The following is a 21155-nucleotide window of genomic DNA, read 5'->3' as shown; positions in this document are numbered from 1 at the left end:
TAGTGAAGAAATGATGAAGTCTCTGACCAGGCGTTCAAAGCACTTCATCACTACTGAGGTGAGGGCTACAGGGCGATAGTCATTGAGAGAAGCAGGGTGGGGTTTCTTCGGGACAGGAACAATGATGGACTCTTTGAAGCATGTGGGGATGACCGACTGAGATAAAGAGATGTTGAATATCTCAGTGAACACAGGAGCTAGCTGGTATGCGCAGTCTCTGAGGATACGACCTGGGATGCCGTCTGGTCCTGCTGCTTTCCTGGTGTTCACTCTCTTGAAGGCTCTCCTTACTTCATGCTCGGAGATGACGAGCACGTTTCCGGTGCTGGCAGTATCTTCTTGTCTGCAGCCGTTAGCGCCGCTAGCACTAGCATTGTTGGAGTCCTTAGCTGCAGCCTCGAAGCGAGCATAGAAAGTGTTCAGCTCGTCTGCCAGAGTCACGGCCGCGTTCGTCATACCGGTTGTTGGTGCTTTATAGTCCATTATTGTCCTTAGTCCCCGCCATAGGCTCCTAGAGTCACTCTGTTGGAGTTGTGACTCTAGTTTCCTCCCGTAGCGCTGCTTCGCCTCTTTCACCGCCCTCCGCACGTTATATGACGCGGCTTTGTACGGGTCCATGTCTCCCGTCGTGAGTCCCGTGTTGTAGGCAGCGGTGTGGGATCTCAGAGCGTTGCGGATGGTTTTATCCACCCACGGCTTCTGGTTGGGAAACGTTGTGATAGTCTTTGTCTCCACGGTATCATCCGCTAGTTTCCCGATGAATCCCACAACCGCTTCCGTAAACACGTTGACATCATCATCGGAGCTGTTTCTGAACATGCCCCAGTCTGCGTCATCGAGTGCGTCCTTTAACGCGGCCACCGATTGATCAGTCCAGCGTGCGATCTTCCTCTGAACCGGAACTTCCTATTTTAGCCTTTGTTTGTATTTTGGCATGAGGAAGATGGCGGCGTGATCGGATTTGCCAAACGGAGGGCGGGATTGTGCCTTGTAGCCGTCCTTGACCGTAGTGTAGCAGTGGTCCAGTGTCCTTTCACCTCTGGTGGGGCAGGTGATGTGTTGATAAAAGTTCGGCGCTGCGCGTTTGAGGTTGGCACTATTAAAGTCCCCCGTCACAATAAGCGCAGCGTCCCGGTGTTGTGTCTGGTGCTGTGTGAGTGCCTCATGCAGCTCGCATAAGGCGGTGACCGTGTCCGCTTGTGGTGGAATATAAACGGCACTTACAATGACCGATGTAAATTCCCGAGGTAGATAAAAAGGACGACACATGATGGACAGTAGTTCCAGATTTGGTGTGCAGGAGCGTGTGAGAGGAACAACGTTCGCACTGTTGCACCAGTTGTTGTTCACCATTAAACACACGCCGCCTCCCCTTGACTTCCCCGAGTCCCGTGTCCTGTCCATGCGGTGAACCGAGAAGAACTCGGCCGGCTGGATGGCGTGGTCCGGCACCGCTGGGTTCAGCCATGTCTCGGTGAAGCAGAGGAGATTGCAGTCCCGAATGTCTCTCTGGAACTTTATCCTGGCCCTGAGGTCATCAAGCTTGTTCTCCAGTGACTGGACGTTGGCGAGCAGGATGCTAGGCAGAGGTGTGCGGTGTGCACGAGCTCTCAGCCTGTTCCTGACGCCGGCTCGCTTCCCTCTAGGCCGCCGCCGCTTCCCTTTGTTCTCCCTCAAGATCTCACTCGGCCAGCTCGGATCCGGAGTTAAAAACTTCGAATTGTGAGTACATTGTATACCAATAGAAACAAGAGTGTCACTGTCATACCTAATGTACCCAATGGTGATGATTTTGCCGATTTAGAAATGCTGAAAACTAACTTAAAAAACAAAGACAAAGAAAAAGTGGTCGGAGCAGTCGTGACGGCAGCCGACCTCACCGGCGCCATCTTATCTAACTAACATCAAATATGAGATTGGCAGCCATCTGACACCAGCTGCTGATATCCAAGAAAAATGTGGCCAAAGGTATGTAAGTACCACACCTCAACCTATGAGCTTTTCCCCTTACACTCCACCTTTCCAGCCAACGCAATTCAACAACGGGAACAGTGACTTTGCTAATCTCGCTAAGTTTCTGGCAAAAAGAGAATTGGTGGCAGATGGCCTGACAAAGTTTACAGACAGAGCAGAAGACTACTGGGCACGGAGAGCTTCTTTCTGTAACGCTATTGAAGGGTTAACCTTAAAGCCTAGCGAACAGTTAGATTTGCTCACCCGGTGGCTTGGAGAAGAGTCGTCTAAGCATGCCAAACGTATACGCTCTGTCCATCTCAACAGTCCAGCAGAGGGCCTACGTCGAGTTTGGACACGGCTACAAGAATGTTATGGCACCCCAGAGGCTATTGAGAAGTCGCTCCTTGACAGACTTGAACGCTTTCCTAGAGTGTCAAACAAAGACCCCCAGAATCTCAGAGAACTTGGCGACCTGCTTTCTGAAATTGATGCAGCCAAATCAGACGGCTCTTTACCTGGGCTAGTGTATTTGGACACATCATGGGGCATTGCCCCGATAGTTGATAAGTTGCCAACAGATCTTCAAGACAGGTGGATGTCAGTGGGGACTAAATACAAGCAGAGACATGATGTATATTTCCCTCCATTCTCATTCTTCTGTCGCTTCATACAAGATGAAGCAAAAATGAGAAATGACCCCAGTTTTAGGTCTACTGTATCAAGTCCCACATCCTATCCAACAACTCACGACAACCACTATACAAGATTTGTCAAGTCAAGACCGCTTGTTGCCGTCCACAAAACAGAGGTAAACAAAACTCACAAACCAAGCTTAGGCAGCATGAGTGAGTTCACAAACAAACTGTGTCCCATCCACAAGAAACCACACCCGTTAAAGAAGTGTAGAGGTTTCAGAGAAAAGACACTAGATGAGCGTAAGGCATACCTCAGAGAACACAACATCTGTTTTAGGTGCTGCGATTCCTCAGCTCACCAAGCTAAAGACTGTAAGGAAGAGATTACTTGCCTAGAGTGCAACAGCAACAAACACATTGCCTGGCTACAACGTAGCTTGCCATTGCCAGTGTGTGAATGTGTGTGTGAATGGGTGAATGACTGAATGTAGTGTAAAGCGCTTTGGGGTCCTTAGGGACTGAGTAAAGCGCTATACAAATGCAGGCCATTTACCATTTATTACGTTGCAGCGCTGCATGCAGGTCCAGCTCCACGGACACAAAACACAAAAGCTCAAAACATTGCCCCAGACCAGGACAGGGAGGAGCATGGCGGGGAGAGTAGCCTAGACTTGGAGACTAGCTCAGCATGCACTCAAGTTTGTGGGGACTTAGGTGGGGGGCGTTCCTGCTCCAAAATATGTCAAGCCTACATTTATCCAAAGGGGCATTCAGACAAAAAAGTCAAGGTTTACGCTATCATAGATGACCAGAGCAATAGGTCATTAGCGAAGTCAAATCTTTTCGACACCTTTGGCATCCCAATGAGCAACCTAGCGCCATACACACTTAAGACATGTACAGGGGTTTCCACCACAAATGGCCGCTTAGCTGAGAACCTCTTTATACAGTCCGTTGATGGCCAGTTCAGCTCTCCTCTGCCTTCTTTGCTCGAGTGTGACTCACTCCCAGACAACAAGAATGAAATCCCAACGCAAGAGATTGCTCTAGCCCATCCACACCTCAAACACCTAGCAGATCATATGCAGCCCCTAGACCCTGAGGCCGAGATTATGTTGCTGTTAGGCCGAGACATAATACAAGTGCACAAAGTGTATGAACGAGTGAATGGACCAGTCAATGCTCCATTTGCCCAGAGACTTGCACTTGGGTGGGTTATTGTAGGTGATGTATGCCTAGGAGGAGCCCATAAGCCAGCCATCATAGGCACATACAGAACGAGTGTTCTAGAGAACGGGCATCCAAGTCTCCTAACACCCTGTCAGAACAGCTTTCATGTCAAAGAGCAGTCACACAACAAATCCTGGGACACTCACAGTTCATGTCAAATAGGGAAACACATATTCCAGCAAAGTGAAAAGGACGAAGAGCTAACCCCTTCCCTTGAGGACCAAGCCTTACTGGAAATTATGGAAAGAGACTTTTACCAAGACGATGCAAATAGCTGGACAGCTCCACTTCCTTTCCGTACACCGAGAACCCGCCTCCCAAACAACAGAAACCAAGCACTCAGCCGCTTAGAGTCGTTGCGCCGCACATTAAATAACCGCCCTGAGATGGAGAGACATTTTATGGATTTTATGCAGGGGTTGTTTGACACGGATCACGCCGAACCAGCACCAGCTCTCGAAGAAGGAGAAGAATGCTGGTATCTGCCCTTCTTTGGCGTTTATCACCCGCAGAAGCCCAGGAACATCAGGGTGGTATTTGACTCGAGTGCTAAGTTTCAGGGAGTGTCCTTAAATGATGTGCTGCTCAAAGGTCCAAATATGAATAACAGTCTGATTGGGGTGCTCATCCGTTTCAGAGAAGAAACGGTGGCTGTCACAGCGGACATACAACAAATGTTCCACTGCTTTCAGGTGCGAGAAGACCACAGGAACTTCCTCCGGTTCCTTTGGTACCGCAACAATGACCCAAGAGAGCCAGTTTTCGAGTACAGAATGAAAGTGCACGTGTTTTGCAACAGCCCTTCCCCAGCGGTGGCAATTTTCAGTCTGAGAAAGGCGGCACACCTGTTCGACACACGGCACTATTCTGAGGCCAAACAGTTTGTTCAAAGACATTTCTATGTCTATGATGGACTCAAATCCCTCCCTACTGAGTCAGAGGTAATTAAGCTCCTCAAAGACGCACAGGAGCTGCTCGCTGCGTCCAACCTGAGGCTCCACAAAATAGCTTCAAACAGCCCAAATGTCATGAAAGCATTCTCTACTGTAGACTTGGCAAGCTGGCTCAAGGACATAGATTTCAACACAGAGTTTCCTCCAATGCAGAGAAGCTTAGGAGTATGTTGGGACATTGAAGGCGACACCTTCACATTCAGAGTCTCTCAAACCGAAAAGCCTTACACCAAGCCTTACTTGGTGTGAAGCACAGAGAAATCTATGTCTTCTGTGATGCATCGGTTATAAAAGCAGTCCAACAAGAAAGCTTCCCAGAGGAGCTCAAACAAATAGAGTCAGGGAAGGACATCCCAAAGAAAAGCCCTCTCTTAAAGCTTTCTCCCTACCTTGACAAATCAGGCCTCCTGAGGCTTGGCGGACGCCTTCTTCATTCTGACCTTGAGTCCACAGAAAAACACCCCTTGATTATGCCGCACAAACACCATGTAACTAACCTGTTAGTCCGCTATTACCATGAAAGGGTCAGGCACCAGGGGCGTCATCTTACAGAGGGTGCTTTAAGATCCGCAGGTTACTGGGTCTTAGGAGGTAAACGCCAGATCAGCAGCCTCATTTACTCATGCATAGTTTGTCGCAAGCTAAGGGGAGTAACACAGTTCCAAAAAATGTCAGATCTTCCTGCAGAACGTCTTAGTGCTGAGCCTCCATTCTCTTACGTAGGCATAGATGTGTTTGGGCCATGGTCGGTTGCCTCTCGTCGTACTCGGGGCGGACTTGCCAGCAGCAAACGATGGGCAGTGATGTTCACCTGCATGAGCACAAGGGCAGTTCACCTTGAGATCATAGAGGGGATGGACACGTCTAGCTTCATTAACGCTCTCCGCAGGTTCTTTTCAGTCAGAGGACCTGCAAAGCAATTGAGATCGGATTGTGGAACTAACTTCACAGGAGCCTCCAGTGAGCTAGGGTTTGACAAAAGGATTCCTTCTGACCCACGTGGTAAATCCTTCCTAAATGATCATGGATGTAGTTGGGTCTTCAACCCTCCCTACTCTTCTCACATGGGGGGCAGTTGGGAGCGGATGATAGGAGTGGCACGTAAGATATTAGACTCCCAGCTCGCTCAACTTGGTTCCAGGCCCCTCACGCACGACGTCCTGACCACCTTCATGGCAGAGGTGGCCGCCATCATCAACGCACGGCCGCTGGTTCCAGTGTCAAGTGATCCCGATGTTCCGTGCATCCTTACTCCTGCCACACTCCTCACGCAAAAAGTTGGTGCACCTCCAACACCCTCAGGTGACTTCGGGGAGAAGGACCTCTACAGGCAACAGTGGAAAAGAGTTCAGAGTCTGGCCAACTCTTTCCGGCATCGCTGGCGTAAGGAGTACTTATCAACACTGCAATGCCGCCGCAAGTGGCATTCCACCAGACCAAACCTGCAGCAGGGGAATGTGGTCCTCCTGAAAGATCCTCTCGTGAAGAGAAATCAGTGGCCCATGAGGGTGATCGCAAAGGTTCATCCTAGTAGTGACGGACTTGTCAGGAAGGTAGAAGTCAAGGTGGTGAAAGATGGTAAAGCCAAAGTTTACTTTAGGCCAGTCACAGACGTTGTTCTTCTTGTATCAGCTGCTGTGCAACAAGTTTAGTTTGGGTCCAAGTGTGACATCTTACTAATGTCAGGCGGGGAGTGTTCTGGCTCCTTAAGAGTCACCATTCACGTTATGTAGTGTTATATAAGTTCATGCAATCTTTATTCGTTTCTGGCACACTGTTCATTTTATTTTGACATTCTACCGGAAGTGCTACTTCTCATTACTTCCTGTCTAATGGGAGGAGGACAGTTTGCTTTTCCCTGCGGTGGGGAGAGGCAGACCGCCCCGACTCCGTAGCAGCAGGGAGGCCCCACACTCCAGACCGCAGTCGGACGGCCAACTCCTCCTAGCCCCCCCGCTCCAGCAGGCCGCAGAGAATGGGGGTGAGAGAAGACTCCAAACCTCCCTCCACCCGCTCATTGTAGTGTTGATGCTGTGTTCTAAGGTGCATTTAAAACCCAGGAGGGCATGGAGCTACCTGCCAGAGAGCAGCAGGTAAGCGCATAGCCCCTCCTGCTAGCCCTCAATGTCTACGTGTATTTAAAATTGAGAGGTGGGCAACGACGCCAGGGGTGAGGTGTACACCCTGATGGTAATTTGGACTCCGTGTATTGTGCCCACCCCCAAGATCCTATATGTATGTGTAATGAGAGTGTGAGTAATGTGAATGTCTAAGTTGTGGGATAAAATTGAGGCAGAGGCAGCCAGAAGGGGACGGGGGGGGGGGGGGGGGGGAGCCTTATTTTGACATTCTACCGGAAGTGCTACTTCTCATTACTTCCTGTCTAATGGGAGAAGGACAGTTTGCTACTCCTGTGCCTGCCTATGCTGCCTCTTAAGCCAGCACAGTCTGTAAGTTGGCAGTAATGTTGTGTTTTACCAGTGAATGTTTAGCACTAACTGCCGTGTGTTGTTTGTGATATTTTGAGAAAATAAATTCACTCAATGATGTGCTTTATTAGTCATTAGCCTAGACGCTAATTAGCGCTAGCTAACCGCTAACGTTAGCTTGTTTCGTTCTGCTTTGCTTTGCATAGTAACAGGTCATAGCATCTTCTAATTGTAAGAATGTTTGCTTATATCAGCTCACACGGGATATTTTGTGTTTGTTTACAGTTTTACCATTCATCCATTCATGTATTTCAACAAAGCCATGCTATGCATCCAATCAAATAAATCCACCAGAAAGGAACAACGGTGTGGTTTTTTCTACATGGGATGGTGGTTGTCTGTCTGCCTAGTTAAGTGCGAGGGCAGAATAATGGCTAAAGCACTTCTGGATGGATGCAAACTGCATTTCATTGCCTTGTATATGTGACATGTGCAATGACAATAATGTTGATTCTATTGTATGCTATTCTCCTTTCCTGTCACAGCTGGGGCAGCAGTCATGTGGTGGAGTTAAATGAGGACCCAAAATGCAAGAAACGGCTATATGCAGGTGAGCGTTTTATTTACAAGGGGTGAAACATACACAGAAATGAGGGTGGCAAGGTCTGCACGAAGACACAAACCTAAACTGGGAAAAACTAATAAACCTGGAACACGAGATGGAACAGAGAGAGACACGGAGAGATACCAACTAACGCAGAGAAACACAGATGACGCGACCAGGAGCACAGGCAGACACACACTATAAATACACACACCAGGCAATCATGAAATGGCACACAGGAGGGGACACAGCTGGAACTAATGGGCATAACGAAACACAAACCTACAAAGTAAATCAGGAAACACAGACTGTTTTACAACACAAAACTCGGGGACCCGAACAGAGCACAGAGGACACACACAGGTAGGGCTGATACAACACTCAAACACTAAACACAAGAACCAAATCCTAAGAACTAATACCAAAATCAGAATAAACACAAAACAGAAGGTGAAACCAAAAGGAAACACAAAACGCTGGGTCAAAATGACCCACAACCATGACATTTCCAGCACCCAGGGTACTTAGGAATCCCTTCCTTGATCTAGCTGCTTTAGCTTATTATAGACAAATTTCTAAACTTGTTTTAATTAAAATAATCTTGAAATATCCATCCATCCATCCATCTTCATCCGCTTATCCGAGGTTGGGTCGCGGGGGTAGCAGCCTAAGCAAAGAGGTCCAGACCTCCCTCTCCCCAGCCACCTCCTCCAGCTTGTCCGGGGGAATACCAAGGCGTTCCCAGGCCAGCCGAGAGATATAATCTCTCCAGCGTGTCCTGGGTCTGCCCCGGGGCCTCCTCCCGGTGGGACATGCCTGGAACACCTCGCCCAGGAGGCGCCCAGGGGGCATCCTTGCCAGATGCCCGAACCACCTCAGCTGGCTCCTTTCGATGTGGAGCAGCAGCTGCTCTACTCTGAGCCCCTCCCGGATGGCCGAACTTCTCACCCTATCTCTAAGGGAGAGGCCAGCCACTCTTCGGAGGAAGCTCATTTCCGCCGCTTGTATCCGCGATCTCGTTCTTTCGGTCACTACCCACAGCTCGTGGCCATAGGTGAGGGTAGGGACGTAGATCGACCGGTAAATTGAGAGCTTCGCTTTTACACTCAGCTCCCTCTTCACCACGACTGACCGGTGCAGCGTCCGCATTACTGCAGCCGCAGCCCCAATCCGTCTGTCGATCTCCGGCTCCCTTCTCCCATCACTCGCGAACAAGACCCCGAGATACTTGAACTCCTCCACTTGGGGCAGGAACTCATCCCCGACCCGGAGTGGGCACTCCACCCTTTTCCGGCTGAGAACCATGGCCTCAGATTTGGAGGTGCTGATCCTCATTCCCGCTGCGTCACACTCGGCTGCGAACCGCTCCAGTGCGAGCTGGAGGCCCTCACCCGATGAAGCCAACAGAACCACATCATCCGCAAAAATCAGAGATGAGATTCTGAGGCCACCAAAGCGAAAGCCCTCCGCCACTTGGCTGCGCCTAGAAATCCTGTCCATAAAAATTATGAACAGAACCGAAGACAAAGGGCAGCCCTGGCGGAGCCCATCACCCACCGGGAACGAGTCCGACTTATTGCCGGCAATGCGAACCAAGCTCTTGCAACGGTTGTATAGGGATTGAATGGCCCGTAGCAATGGGCCAGACACCCCATACTCCCGCAACACCTCCCACAGGACACCCCGAGGGACACGGTCGAATGCCTTCTCCAGGTCCACAAAACACATGTAGACTGGTTGGGCAAACTCCCATGCACCCTCAAGTATCCTGGAGAGGATAAAGAGCTGGTCCAGTGTTCCGCGACCAGGACGAAAACCGCATTGTTCCTCCTGTATCCGAGGTTCGACTAGCGGACGAACTCTCCTCTCCAGCACCCTGGCATAGACTTTCCCAGGGAGGCTGAGGAGTGTGATCCCCCTGTAGTTGGAACACACCCTCCGGTCCCCCTTCTTAAAGATGGGGACCACCACCCCGGTCTGCCAGTCCACAGGCACTGCCCCTGATCTCCACGCAACATTGCAGAGACGTGTCAACCAAGACAGCCCTACAACGTCCAGCGCCTTCAGGAACTCGGGGCGGACCTCATCAACACCAGGGGCTCTGCCACCAAGGAGTTGTTTAACTGCCTCAGTGACCTCGCCCCCGGAAATTGGCGGGTCATACCCCTCATCCCCAGACTCTGCTTCCTCCTCGGAAGACGTGTCAGTGGGATTAAGGAGGTCCTCGAAGTATTCCTTCCACCGCCCGACAATTTTCTCAGTCGACGTCAACAGCGCTCCGCCAGCACTATACACAGCGCAGGTAGAGCACCGCTTTCCCCTCCTGAGACGCCTGACGGTTTGCCAGAATCTCTTCGAGGCAGTCCGAAAGTCTTTTTCCATGGCCTCTCCGAACTCCTCCCACACCCGAGTTTTTGCTTCAGCCACTGCCCGAGCCGCATTCCGCTTGGCCTGTCAATACCTGTCGGCTGCCTCCGGAGTCCCACAGGCTAACCAAGCCCGATAGGCCTCCTTCTTCAGCCTGGTGGCTCCCTTCACCTCTGGTGTCCACCATTTGGTTCGGGGATTACCACCACGGCAGGCACCAACCACCTTGCGGCCGCAGCTCAATGCAGCAGCTTCGGCAATGGAGACACTGAACATGGTCCATTCGGACTCAATGTCCCCAGTCTCCCTCGGAATGCTGTTGAAGCTCTGCCGGAGGTGTGCGTTGAAGATCTCGCGGACTGGGGCCTCTGCTAGACGTTCCCAGCACACCCTCACTACGCGTTTAGGTGCACCAGGTCTGTCCAGCGTCCTCCCCCGCCACCTGATCCAACTCACCACCAGGTGGTGATCAGTTGACAGCTCAGCCCCTCTCTTTACCCGAGTGTCCAGAACATATGGTCGCAGGTCTGGTGATACGATTACAAAATCGATCATCGACCTACGGCCTAGAGCATCCTGGTGCCACGTGCACTTATGAACACTCTTATGTTCGAACAGGGTGTTCGTTATGGCCAAACTGTGATTAGCACAGAAGTCCAATAACAAAGCACCGCTCGGGTTCAGATCAGGGAGGCCGTTCCTCCCAATCACGCCCCTCCAGGTCTCGCTGTCGTTACCCACGTGAGCATTGAAGTCTCCCAGCAGGACAACAGAGTCTCCAGGTGGAGCACCTTCCAGCACCCCCCCCAGGGACTCTAAGAAGGCTGGGTACTCCGAACTGCCACCCGGCGCATAAGCGCAGATGACAGTCAGGACCCGTTCCCCGACCCTAAGGCGCAGGGAGCAAACCCTCTCGTCCACCGGGAAAAACCCCAACGTACCGGCAGCAAGCCGAGGGGATATAAGAATACCCACCCCAGCCCGCCGCCTCTCACCAGGGGCAACTCCAGACTGAGACAGAGTCCAGCCCCTCTCCAGGAGACTGGTTCCAGAGCCCAGACAATGCGTAGAGGTGAGCCCAACTATATCTAGCCGGTACCTCTCAACCTCACGCACCAACTCAGGCTCCTTCCCCACCAGAGAGGTGACATTCCATGTCCCTATTGCCAGTCTTGGCAGCCGGGGGTCGGTCCGCCAGGGCCTCCGCTCCTGGCCGCCACCCGGCTCACAATGCACCCGACCCCTATGGCGCCTCCTGCGGGTGGTGGGCCTGCGGGAGGATGGGCCCATGTCTCCTCTTCGGGCTGTGCCCGGCCGGGCCCCATGGACTAAGGCCCGGCCACCAGACGCTCGCCCTCGGGCACCCTCCCCGGGTCTGGCTCCAGGGCAGGGCCCCGGTAACCCTATCCCGGGCAGGGTAAACTGTTCCCTCAATATTCTCTTCATGGGGGTCTTCTGAATCGCTCTTTGTCTGGTCCCTCACCCAGGACCAGTTTGTCATGGGAGACCCTACCAGGGGGCAAAAGCCCCCAGACAACATAGCCCCTGGGATCCCTGGGACACACAAACCCCTCCACCACGATAAGGTAGCGATTCAAGGAGGAGTCTTGATCTTGAAATCTTGAAATAATATTCGTCAAATAGTTAACTGATCATTTTAAAAGGAATGGTTAATTTAAAGAGAGAATTAGAGTGCATCATAGAACAGGTAGAACAGGTAATTACCTAAAGACTGAGCTCATGGATACAAAAAAAGTGAAAACGAATTTTCTCTGAAGGGCAGCTGGCCTCTCCATTGGCGAAATGATGAGGAGTTCAGTCATTTGAGCTGGGCTCAGAGTAGAACCCCTACTTCTCTACATTGAAAGGATCTGGTTAAACTGGTTCGGACATCTGATAAGGATGCCTCCTGGGTGGCTTCTGGGGTAAGTGTTTCTGCCATGTCCGACTCCTGCACTACTCTAGCAGAGACCCAGCATATCCGCATCACTGCAGCCGCAGCACCAATCCATCTGTCGATCTCCCGCTCCCTTCTCCTGTTACTCGTGAACAAGACCCAGAGATACTTAAACTCTTCCGCTTGGGGCAAGAACTTGTCCCTGACCCTCAGTGGGCACTCCACCATTTTCTGGCTGAGGACCATGGCCTCAGAGTTGCAATGCTGATTCTCATTCCCACCACTTCACACTGCGCTGTGAACAGTTCCAGTGCGAGCTGGAGGCCATCACCTGATGAAGCTGGAAAAAGCAGAGATGTGGGATTATCTGAGATGACCCAAGTAGAGGTCCTTCACCACTTGGCTATGCCTAGAAAGTCTGTCCATAAAAATTACAAACACAATGTGTAACTGTCACGGTCCTGGGCCATTTTGCCTGGTGTTTTGTGTTTATTATTATGATATTGTGTTCTACTACAGCAGTCCCCAACCCCCGGGCCTCGGACTGGTACCGGTCCGTGAGTCGTTTGGTACCGGGCCGCGAGAGTTGAGGCTCAGGTGTGAAATGTATGGTTTTCAAGGTTTTTATCGGTTTTCAGCGTCATTTTGTTATTGTTTTTATCGTTAACACTGTTTTCCTGGGTCTTTTCACTTGTGTTATGAATAAATCTTCGTTTTTTTCGGTACCGGTACTAGTTTTATTTTGTTGTATTTATCCGCGACACCTTAAAGGCCGGTCCGTGAAAATATTGTCGGGCATAAACCGGTCCGTGGCACAAAAAGGTTGGGAACCGCTGTTCTACTGTATTCTGTCTATGTATTTGGGTTTAGACGTTTTAATTCTTAGGGTTTGGTTCCGTGTTTCGTCTGTTTTGTGTATGTCTGTGTGTTCCCTCCCTGTTGCCATGTGTGATTTTTTTGTGTTAAGCTCGTGTCTGTGCATACCTGTTGTATTTCCTGTCTTACTTTGATAGTCCCTGTCCCGTGTGTAGTGTGTCTGGTTTTGCTTCCCCTTGTCTCGTCAGCTCTGATTTCTCCCAGCTGTGTTTCCCTCCTGTCTCCCATTCTCTGATTGCTCCTGTATGTATATACCTCCCTAATTTCCTTCGGGATTAATAAAGTATTCTGATTCTGATAAGCCCTGTGTTTTCCTCTGCTTGTTGCTGGTCCATCTGTGTTGTCTCCCCGAATCTCCTGGTGTTTCTGCAGTATGTTTACAGATTCCAGGTCGGTTTTGTTCGTTTTCTCAATTTAGCTCCCCTTTAGTTTCTGTGTATGCCATTCTTTGCTCCTGCTGTATCCTGCTCACCTTAAATAAAGCACTTACATCACAAGATGTGCCTGCATTTTGGGGTGCTCTATCACAACCCCACACATGTGCCACTGCAGCCGTGACAATATGGACCAGCCCAGTGTTCTGGTATGGACCCACTGCAATTCGCCCCGTTGGAGGAGCTTTGTGAGGACATTATTTACTTCGTTGAGAAGTTGGTAAACCTGTGGCTGAACCAGTCCGGGAAGGAGCTTCACCGCACTGTGGAGGCCCGGCTACAGCGACTTATTTCTGGTCTTCCATGAGCTCACTTCATCCCCTCATACAGGATTTCCTCCTCAACGAGTTCCATCTCCACCCAGACACAGCCGCTTGCCTTCCCAGCCCGGTGGAGGATTTGCTGCCCGGTCCGACGGAGGATGTTTTGCCCGGCCTGTCAGTTCAGCTTTTGGGAAGGAAGTGGTAAATGGTAAATGGCCTGTATTTATATAGCGCTTTACTAGTCCCTAAGGACCCCAAAGCGCTTTACATATCCAGTCATCCACCCATTCACACACACATTCACACACTGGTGATGGCAAGCTACATTGTAGCCACAGCCACCCTGGGGCGCACTGACAGAGGCGAGGCTGCCGGACACTGGCGCCACCGGGCCCTCTGACCACCACCAGTAGGCAACAGGTGAAGTGTCTTGCCCAAGGACACAACGACCGAGACTGTTGGAGCCGGGGCTCGAACCGGCAACCTTCCGATTACAAGGTGAACGCCCAACTCTTGAGCCACGATCGCCCTCTCACACTGCTGACGCCCTCTCCATAGCCGGACCCCAGGATTTCAGAAAAGACGGCTGTGGTGAGTAAAAGAGAGACTTTTTTGGATGTTGAGACTGTTCACTCTGGCTCTAAGATTGTTAAAGACTGCTGTTCATCTGCATCTGCTCACTCTAAACAGAGAGCTAAACTCACAAGGACTGTTTTTTTTTATTTTTTAGCCTGCTCCTCTGCCTATCAGTGCTCCAACCCCTCTTTCACTACCACCACCACTACTACTGTTAGCCCAGTCAGCTGCCCAACCTCGAGCTCAGGTACCTACTCCATTGTCTGCATTTCAGTTACTTGCTCAGTGTGCAGCTCAACCATTAGTGCAGCCTGTGTCCTGGTGTCCGCCAAGGGTTCTGGAGAGCCCAGCCAGCGGTCTTCTGCTTCCACTGGAGGGTCTGAGGGGCCCATTCAGCCGTCTGCTGTTCCCGGTGGAGGGTCCGAGGGGCCCGTTCAGCCGTCATCAGTTTCTGCTGGAGGGTCAGAGGAACTGCTTCAGCGCCACCACATCCTCCATCTATGGTTTCCACACCGTCACCTGGCCCTGCCTCATCTGGTCCTGCCTCGCCCGGTCCTGCGACTGCCACGCCACCATCAGGTACATGTCCTGTTCGGACGGCACGTATTGCATAGCCGTCTCATCCATGTTCGCCACGTCAACACTGCCGGCCACTTTCCAAGCAGTTGGCTGGACATCATTGTTGTTTTGGGCCTGAACTCTGTCGCCGCTGCCATCCGTGCGGCCGGCCCCCCTTTTCCCCTTGGCTCCTGTGCTGTCGGCCTCTGGGTCGACCCCCTGAACTATCTGTGAACTGTTGCTGAGCTCCTGCGTTTCTTGTGGATTTTTTGTTTTGGACTCAGTCCCTCCATCCTGGTCGCCCACCGCTCGCCATTGTTCGTCCTGTATCCGAGGTCTGACTACCGAACAAACTCTCCTTTCCAGCACCCTGGCATAGACTTTCCCAGAGAGGTGAGGAGTGTGAACACCCCTATAGTTGGAACACATCCACCACCACAGTCGGCCATTCAAGTCTGCAGCTCACCACCTGCGCTATACACAGTACAGGTAGACCACAGCTTTCCCGTCCTGAGTCGCCTGATGTTTTGCCAGAATCACTTCAAGGCAGTCCAAAAGTCTTTTTCCATGGCCTCTCCGACCTTCTCCTACACCCAAGTTTTTGCTTCAGCCACTGCCCAAGCCATGTTCAGCTTGGCCTGTCATGCTGCAGCTGCATCTAAAGTCCCACAGGCTAAGCCCGGCTGGATTTCTTCTTCAGCCTGGTGGCTCCCTTCATCTCTGGTGTCCACCATTCGTTACCACCATGACAGAGACCAACCGCCTTGTGGTGTAGAGCTCAGTGTAGCAGCTTCAGCAATGGAGATGCTCAACATGGTCCATTCCGACTCAGTGTCCCCTGTCTCATTGGGAATGCTCGTAAAGCTCTGCTGAAGGTGTGTGTTAAAGAGCTCACGAACCAGGGTCTGTGCTAGGTGTTCCCAGTGCACCCTCACTATACATTTAAGTACACCAGGTCTCTCCAGCATCCTCCCCCGGCATCTGATTCAACTCACCACCAGGTGGTGATCAGTTGACAGCTCAGCCCCTCTTTTCAACCAAGTTTCCAGAATTTATTGTAATACGATTACAAAATCAATCATTGACCTGCGGCCTAGGATGTGTGTCAGGTTTACATTGTGGATTGTCATTTATGCTTAGAAATATTTACTCATATATGCTTAGAGTTTTATAATCGATTGCATAATGATAGGATGTCTGATCCTTAGCAGTCTGCAAAGACTCTGTGTTTCTCCCAGAGCACTCTGGCATGCACACACATCTTAAGGTCATGAGAGAGGTCGTGCCTTCTCTTATTGATTTATGGTATAGGAGGACACCTACTCTGTATCTGCTTAAGTACAAGTGCCTGTTGTTTAGGTGGACCGCTGGACTCCTGGCACCAGCTTTGGGAGTCTTCACAGGGTCACATTTTGACTCCCCTCCCTCCCTCTCTCTCTCACACACACACACACACACACACACACACACGCATGCCTATATGTACACACAGACAAGGTACTCTTTGTTTACATGTATGCCTATGTAAGACATCATATGTTAATGAACTTATGCATATTCATGTAACCACAATAAAGAGCAGTGTTACAAGGGAGCAGACGAGAGCGACTGGGGTGAGTGACAGGAACACACTTGACACAGTTCTCTCCCTCGTGCATGAAATCAAAGAGCTCTGCTTGGTGTGCCATGCTTTTTGCTGTTGTAGTAGAATTGTCTTGTTCCAGTGGTGGGTCTGTGCTAGACAGACCCATCACTGTCCCAGTGCCCTGTGCACTTATGGACACCCGTATGTTCGAAGATGGTGTTCGTTATGGACAAACTGGTTTGCACAGTCCAGTAACAAAAAACCCCTTGGGTTCAGATCCAGGATGCTGTTCCTCCCAATCGAGCCCCTCCAGGTCTCACTCTCCCTGAAAATCTCCCAGTAGGAGAACAGTCCCCAGGTGGAGTGCCCTCAAGCACCCCAGGGACCCCAAGAAGGCTGGGTACTCTGAACTGTTGTTTGGTGCATATGCGAGGACAACAGTCAGGACCCATTCCCCAACGCACAGGGAACAAACCTTCTCATCCACAGGGAGAAACCCTGCAAGCCGAAGGGACACTAGGATACCCACCACAGCTCGCCCCCTCTCACCAAGGGCAATTCCAGACTCAGACAGAGTCCAGTGTCACAGTTTGGCTACAAAGCAGACTGTTGAGTGAGGAAGAGGACCCAAGTGCAGACATGCAAGAACAAAACTTAATCTTAACAGAAAACAAGCTGTTCATTAAGCCTGACAAAATAAATGCAAACAAAGGGCATGGGTGAAACTGAACAATAACCTAAGCTTGGTGGACTAAAATTAAAACATGAAAAAACCTTAAACATGGAGACCTGGCATGGATACATAGAAAGACCTGGAAACATGACGTGAACTTAGCAGACGATCTGATGATGAATGACTGGAAACAGACTAAATGCACACATGAGGTGATATGGGGAAGTGGAAACACATGGGGAAACAGCTGATATGAATGAACATAACGTCACAGGAGGAGAGTAAATCTAAACACATGGATCGCAGAAGCACAATACCTCTTCAAAATAAAACAGGAAACTTAATGAGACGCAGACATGACAACAAGAGCTTGACAACATAAGATGCACAGACACGACACACATGAAGGCAAAGGAAACTTAAACACTGGGGTTGAAGACCCAAGGTGATCTGAAAGATTAAACTACAACAAGGCAACCTAGGCAAAACAGAAATGAACTTAGAAAACCTAAAGGACTTAAACATAAACATAAACTCAAAACGTTGGGTCAGAAGACACAGGATCATGACTTCCAGCCCCTCTCCAGGAGATTGGTTCCTGACACCAAGCGATGTGTTGACAGGACCCCGACCTGTAAACCTCATGCACTAACTCAGACTCCATCCCCACCAGAGAGTTTACATTCCATGTACCAATTGCTAGTCTTGTCTGTGAAGGTTGTCAGTCATCCAGGTCATCGTAGTCAAAGGAGCTTGCAAAGAAAAGCGTCTTCTTTAAGTTGCTTGAAAACGTTTCACCTCTCATCCGAGAAGCTTCTTCAGTTCTAAGGTCAAATGGTGGGGAGTCCCAGATTTAAACCTATGGTAGCAAGGTGTTTTGCAATGTTATAATGTTATAACATTGCAAAACACCTTGCTACCATCCTTGCTCCTCTCGTGGGGAACACCCCACACCACATCAAGAACTCCACCGACTTCACTGACAAGGTCCAGAAACTTACCCTGGATCCAGATGAAACGATGGTGTCCTTTGATGTAGTCTCTCTCTTCACTTGCATACCCACCACGGAGGCCGTGGAGACGGTCAGAAAACGACTACAAGAAGACAGCTCCTTGGAGGACAGGACCAACTTCACACCCGATCAGATTTGCACACTGTTAGACCTCTGCCTCACCACAACATACTTCAAATACAACGAAGGCTTCTACAGACAAAAACATGGCTGTGCCATGGGCTCCCCCCGTGTCACCTATTGTAGCCTTTACATTCCACTTCCTCCTTTACATGGAGGAAGTGGAAAGGAAGGCTCTTGGCTCTTTCAAAGGAAGAGTACCCAGCCACTGGTACAGATATGTAGACGACACCTGGGTCAAAATCAAGACACAAGAAGTGGAATCCTTCACTGCGCACATTAACGCTGTGGATAAAAACATCAAGTTCACCAGGGAAGACACAAAGGACGACTGTTTGCCTTTCCTGGACTGCGCTGTGCACATTGAAGAGAACGACAACCTCAACATCGAAGTTTACCGGAAGCCCACACACACGGACCAGTACCTCCTCTTTGACTCCCATCACCCTCTGGAACACAAACTTGGAATAATTAGGACCCTACACCACCGGGCACAACATGTTCCCTCTAAGCCTGAAGGAAAAAAGAAGGAACACACACATGTAAAGGAAGCACTTAAAACACGCGGCTATCCTAAATGGGCGTTCTTAAAGTCAGCAAAGAGGCACAGAAAAGAAGACCAGACACCAGCGAGGGAGGAAAAGAAGGACAGACGCAACAACATTGTCATCCCCTATGTAGCCGGTGTATCAGAGAAACTCAGGAGAGTTTTCTCCAAGCATGACATCCCGGTGCATTTCAGACCCAGCAACACACTCAGACACAAACTGGTTCACCCGAAAGACAAAACTCCAAAACACAGACTTAACAATGTGGTGTATGCTGTACAGTGCAGCGAGGAATGCCCAGACCTCTACATTGAAGAGACCAAACAGCCACTTCACAAGCGCATGGCACAACACAGAAGAGCCACCTCCACAGGACAAGACTCAGCTGTCCATCTGCATCTAAAGGTCAAAGGTCACTCTTTGAGGATGCCAATGTTCACATGTTGGACAGAGAGGACAGATGGTTTGAAAGAGGAGTGAAAGAAGCATCTATGTCCACTGTGAGCGACCATCTTTGAACAGAGGCGGGGGTTTACAACACCAACTCTCTGCCATCTATAATCCAGTTTTGAGATCCCTTCCCAGACGCCTTAACGCCCACTCACATCCTGGGCCATCTGACCTCAGGAAATCACATGGTAAAGTGGGGCCAGGTTTCACAATGAGCTCACCCGAAACCCTGGCTGATTGGGACCCACACCCAGTTTCACACCTTGGCTCAGGTGATTAGGTAGAGGATCATCAGGGGGTCCTTTGTCCCTCTGTGGGGGGAAACTCCCACTGGGTTTAAATCTGGGACTCTCCACCATTTGACCTTGGAACTGAAGAAGCTTCTCGGATGAGAGGTGAAACGTCTTCAAGTAACTTAAAGAAGTCCAGACGCTTTTCTTTACAATTGCTAGTCTTGGTAGCCAGGGATCCATCCGCCAGGGCCTCTGTTCCTGGCCACCGCCCAACACACATCGCACCCGACTGCTATGGCACCTCCTGCAGCTGTTGGGTCTACAGGAGGATGGGCCCAGGTCCCCTTATTCGAACTGTGCCTGGCTGGCCCCCATGAATCACTCTTTGTCTGGTCCCTCACCCAGGACCAATTTGCCATGCGAGACCCTGCCAGTGTGCAAAACTGGAAATGTGGAAAATGTAGCAGGAGTCTCTGATGTGGGGATTACTGGAAGAGAGGGAGAGGGTAATTAATTCCTAAATGAAAGGCAGTGAGTTAGGAGCGATGTCTTACTTTGCAGGCAAAAATAGTGTCTAGTTGAGCAGCAGGATGAGACAGATGGTTAATCCCATCCTTTATTTCCAGAGATCCAGAGTGAAGCGGCGGGCAGGCAGGTGAGGCAGGTGAGGCAGGTGAGGCAGACACGGCCGAAGCGTGTAGCCTGAGTGGATAGGGTATCCAACTGTCTTGTTTTAGCCGGGACATAAAGCTACCTTAAATGTCCCGTATATTGACGTTTACCTGCACTGTCAGTTTCTGACCAGCAATCTTGACTGCAATTGTATCAGACGCACACCAGATGTGAGGGGTAATATGTGATTAATAAAAATAAGGTGCCATTTGGTCTGCATAGCATAATAAACTGGGTAAGTGAAGTCTGTATTTACAGTATATTATTACAGTATATATTTTTTCTTTTTTGCTTATTTTTAAAAGGAAATGCCCGTGTAATTTCTGTTATCATTTACTGTATTGTTTAATAATGTTTTAGATGAGGAACTGATTAAATTGAATACTATATTCTTTTAACTCTGGACTCTGGCAGCCCTGCTGCCCTTTTGTTGTTGGACTTGTCAGCAGCTTTTGACACGGTTGACCATGACATCCTGTTATCACGGCTAGAATTTCATGCTGGCCTAAAACGATCTGCCCTACAGTGGTTTCGGTCCTACTTGTCAGAAAGGTCTTTTCATGTCAATATGGGCCCCCACAACTCCAAAATAGCCCCTCTTAAATACGGTGTACCTCAAGGCTCTATTTTGGGTCCTGCCCTGTTCGCACTCTATTTGCACTCCATTGGGCTCCATCTTCTCGCGGTACAGCATTTCATTTCACTGTTTTGATGATGATTTGCAGATTTATCTACCTTTAAAAGCAGGGTAAGACCATCCCCAGCTCTTATTACGCTGCCTTGACGATGTCAAACAGTGGTGGTCATTTAATTTTTTAAAGCTAAATGAAAATAAAACTGAGGTTGTCATTTTTGGCAACTTTAATCATATCGACAGCACTCTGGGCCCCTTTCCTCGTATTGTAAATCACATGTAAAAAACCTCGGTGTCTACATTGATGGTTCTTTTAAATTGAATAAGCAGGTGAGTGCAGTAGTTCAGTCCTGTTTTTTTCAGTTAAGACAGCTGGCCAATGTAAAGCCATACCTCCCGGCTAACGTCTTTGAATGTGTTATTCACCTTTTTCTTACTTGCAGATTAGA

Source organism: Simochromis diagramma, unplaced genomic scaffold (genome assembly GCF_900408965.1).
Source record: "Simochromis diagramma unplaced genomic scaffold, fSimDia1.1 OVJJ01000377.1, whole genome shotgun sequence".
Taxonomy (NCBI): Eukaryota; Metazoa; Chordata; class Actinopteri; order Cichliformes; family Cichlidae; genus Simochromis; species Simochromis diagramma.
Note: the sequence above shows the minus strand (reverse complement) of the source record.